This window comes from Hevea brasiliensis, chromosome 11 (genome assembly GCF_030052815.1).
Source record: "Hevea brasiliensis isolate MT/VB/25A 57/8 chromosome 11, ASM3005281v1, whole genome shotgun sequence".
Taxonomy (NCBI): domain Eukaryota; kingdom Viridiplantae; phylum Streptophyta; class Magnoliopsida; order Malpighiales; family Euphorbiaceae; genus Hevea; species Hevea brasiliensis.
Genome location: NC_079503.1, coordinates 83,770,551 through 83,774,824, shown reverse-complemented (window position 1 = coordinate 83,774,824; position 4,274 = coordinate 83,770,551). Strand labels below are relative to the sequence as shown.

The window sequence follows — 4,274 nt, the reverse complement described above, 5'->3', positions numbered from 1 at the left end:
TTTTTGAAATGTAGCTGGGGCATTACATAGTCCAAATGGCATCCTTTGATATGCAAAGGTACCATAGGGACATGTGAAGGTGGTTTTGTTTTGATCATCTGGGTGAATAGGGATCTGAAAGAACCCTGAATAGCCATCCAAATAGCAGAAATAAGAATGATGAGCTAATCTCTCAAGCTTCTGATCTATAAATGGTAATGGAAAATGGTCCTTTCTAGTTGCATTATTCAACTTCCTATAGTCTATACACATTCTCCATCCAGTTACAGTCCTTGTAGGTATTAGTTCATCATTTTTATTTTTCACTACTGTGATGCCCCCCTTTTTGGGTACAACATGAACTAGACTTACCCAATTGCTATCAGAAACAGGGTAAATGATACATGCATCAAGCAATTTCAAGATTTCCTTTTTCACAACCTCTTTCATATTTGGATTCAATCGCCTCTGTGACTCTCTAGAGGCTTTATGATTATTTTCCAACAAAATTCTATGCAAGCACACAGAAGGATGTATTCCTTTAATATCATCAATGGTATAACCAATTATCCTTCTATGCTTTCTAAGAATTCTTAATAATTTTTCAACTTCACAATCATTCAGTTTAGCTCTAACAATCACAGGATATGTAGAATTTTGACCAAGAAAAGCATACCTGAGATTTATTGGGAGAGGTTTCAACTCTACCTTTGGTGCTTCACTTTTTTCAAGCTTTGATGATGAAGTTGTATCTTGCTTCAAATCTCTAATCTTCTCAGTATTAGCCATAGGCAAAGGTGGATTTCCTTCCAAGATTGTAGCATATTCTGCAGCTTTTTCAATCTTATCCCCCTTTTTGATGTTATAAACCAAACAAGCTTCTAAGTGATCTTCAGGATGTTGCTTTTTGAGCACTTCTCTGACCACTTCATCTATCACATCAATTCTCAAGCATGAATTTGAATCATCTTTCTTTTTCATTACTTGAAACAAATTAAATTCAACTTTTTCTTCCCCAACTTCTAATGTAAGCCTTCCATTTTTTACATCAATCACAGCTCCAGCAGTAGCAAGGAAAGGTCTACCAAGAATAATAGGAATGTGTACATCCTCCTCCATCTCTAATACTACAAAATCTACTGGTATGAAAATTTTCCAACTTTCAGAGGAACATTCTCAATCACCCCAATTGGAAATTTAATAGACCTATCTGCTAACTGTATTGAAATGGTGGTAGGCTTCATTTCTCTAATCTTCATTTTCTCATAGATAGACAATGGCGTTAGACTAATACTGGCTCCAAGATCACATAAAGTCTTATCTATACTGATATCCCCAATGTGAGATAGCATGGAAAAACTACGAGGATCTTTTAGTTTGGGTGGAAGTTTATTTTGTAAAATAGCACTGCTTTCTTCTGTGAGAGTTACGGTCTCAAATTCCTCCAATTTCTTCTTGTTAGACAAAATATCCTTCAAAAATTTAGCATATGAAGGCATTTGTGCTAAGGCATCAGTGAAAGGAATAGTCACATGCAAAGACTTCAATACCTCCAAAAACTTCCCAAATTGTTTATCCAACTTCACTTTTTGGAACCTTTGTGGGAATGGTAAAGGTGGCGTGTAGGCTTTAAGTGCTACATATTTAGGTTCTTCCTCTTTACTCTCTCTCTCTTTACTTCCTTTTTCTTCCCCTGAACTCTCTTCCTCAGCTTCAATTCTAACTTCAACTTTAGTTTTTTCATCTCTTTCTCTGTTTTTTTCTTCAATCTTTTTATCTCCACTCTCTAATATTTTTTCACTTCTCAATGTAATAGCCTTGCAATGCTCCCTTGAATTTTCTGGTTGGCTTGGGAGCTTCCCAAATGCTTTGTTATTTGAAGAGCTAGCTTGTTGAGCTATTTGATTTTCTAACATCTTGTTGTGTGTTGCCATTTGATCCACTTTAGATGCTAATTAAGAAATCATATCTTGTTGACTTTGATGGCTCACAAGTAGAGTCTCAATCATAGCTTCTAATCTAGCTGTCTTGTCTGGTTGTGCTTGTTGTGGTAGAGGTGGAGCAGGTGCATTTTGAGGTTTTGGAATCCCAAGAGGAGGACCTCTATTCTGCTGAAAATTCTGATGTTGTTGATAACTAGAAGGTTGCTGAAAATTTTGGTGCTGTCCTTGTCTACCTCCCCAAGAGAAATTTGGATGGTTTCTCCATGCTGGATCATAAGTTGCAGAAAATGGGTTACCACCTAGTCTTTGATTGTAGCTCCCCACATAATCTACTTGCTCACTTGAAAAATCTTGACTAAGTGCAGAAAAATCAGCTACACAATTGACATTTGCAGCTCCAACTTCTACTGAATTACTAGAACCTCCAGCTGAATAATCTACTTTTATGCTTAGCTTGTCCATTTTTCTTGTCAAAGCATCAAACTTAGCATTAATCATATTCATGGCATCAAGCAAGAACATACTAGCTAGTTTCTTGATCTCATTCCTCTCACAACTCCATTGGTAGTTGTTATAAGCAATTTTATCAAGAGTAGAAAAAGCTTCATCTTCAGATTTCTCCATAAGATCACCTCCAGAAGATGCATCAATTGTACTTCTAATAGCTGGTGAAACTCCATTGTAAAAGTGTTGAACAAGCATCCACTTAGGAATCCCATGATGTGGACATCTTCTTTGCAAATCCTTGTACCTCTCCCATGCTTCATATAAGCTCTCATCATCTCTAGGTTTAAAAGAAGTTAGCTCATTTCTTAGTTTAGCTGTCTTGCTTGGTGGAAAATATTGAGCTAAAAATGCTTGAGAAAGTTCATCCCATGTTGTGATAGAACCCGGTAGCAAAGATTGTAACCACTCTCTAGCTCGGTCCTTCAAAGAAAAAGGAAATAATCTGAGTCGAATTGCATCATCAGAAACTCCATTTATCTTCAACATATCATTGATCTCAAGAAAGTGTGCTAGATGCACATGTGGACTTTCACTTGGACTTCCCCCAAATTGTGATTGTTCTACCATCTGATAGAGTGCAGGCTTCAGTTCAAAATTATTAGCTTCTACTCTTGGTCTTGTGATACTTGGCATGAAATCCCCAATGTTAGGTGTCATAGGGTGTTTTTTATCGCTGAACGACCCTCTCCCAGTAAAGAAAGAGAGTGAGGTCCACCACCTTTTTTTTGAGAAAAAAAAAAAAAAAATTTGTGAAAAAAATATGAAAAAAAAACAACTTCAATTCGAGATTAGGTAGGGAGGGGGTCCGGTAAAGGGGGGGGGGGGGCCCACCCACCCACACTCCCTAAAAAAAAAGTAGAAGTTATTTTTTATTGCATTAGGAGAGAGGGATTTGTTGATGTTAATGAATTTTTTAAAAGAAAAATTTAAATTTCACTTTATTCGGGATCACCTATATACATAAAAGTAAATGTACCTTAGTTTGTTTTGTTGTTGTTTGTTTTTTTTTTTTTTTTTTTTTTTTTTTTTTTTTATTTTTAGGATAAGATAAGAACTCTTTCTCTTTTTCTTATATTTTAATTAAATTTTTGAGTTGAGACCTTATAAGAACTCTCCTTTTTATTTTTTTTTTTTTTAATTTTAAAATTTTTGATTGAGAATCGAGGAACTCTCTGATTGATTAAATTGAATTGAGATAGGATTGGATCCTCTGATCTCTCCTAACTCTCTTTCTTTTTATTTTTATTAATTATTAGAATTTTTTCCTCCCTCCCTCAAATCTCTCTCCCTTTTTCTTTTTTTTTTTTTATTATTTTTTTTTCCTCTCTCCTCCTCTCTCTCCTCCTTTTTTAATTTTTTTTTTTTTTTTTTTTATTTTTTATATTTATCTTTAATCTCGATCTCTTTTAAATTATCTTTATTATTATAAAAATTAAATAGAAGAATCTTCCTCCTTCTTAAAAATTTAAATTTTTTGGTTTTTGTTTTGTTTTTTTTGTTTTCTTGAGACTTCTCTTCTCTTCATCTGAGCCTAAATAATAAGTAAATAATATAGTTTAAGATAGTAAGAGTTTATAAGTTCTAAAGGTTTTAAACTTTAAGACTTTTTTTAGACTTTTTTTTTTTACTTGTGACTAATTTTGTTGACTAAAGTCACTTTACTCCTAAAGATTTTTTTTCGTATTTGTTATTTATTTTTTTTTTTTTTATTTTATTTTTTTTTTTTTTATTTTTTTATTTTATATTTATTTTTTTGCATCCTGTTACCTCTAGTCATTTTTTTTTTTTTTTTTTTTTTTTTTTTTATTTCACATTTTTCTCTTTTTTTTTCTTTCAAAAAGAGAC

The 4,274-nt window shown here is 33.3% G+C and overlaps 1 non-coding gene across 1 annotated transcript; it reads left to right on the top strand.

Moving 5' to 3' along the window:
- Window positions 1-2,634: 2,634 nt before the first annotated feature.
- LOC131171018 (small nucleolar RNA R71) lies at window positions 2,635-2,741 on the top strand. Its single transcript, XR_009141777.1, has one exon. It is a non-coding gene; the product is annotated as a small nucleolar RNA R71 (small nucleolar RNA).
- Window positions 2,742-4,274: the final 1,533 nt, after the last annotated feature.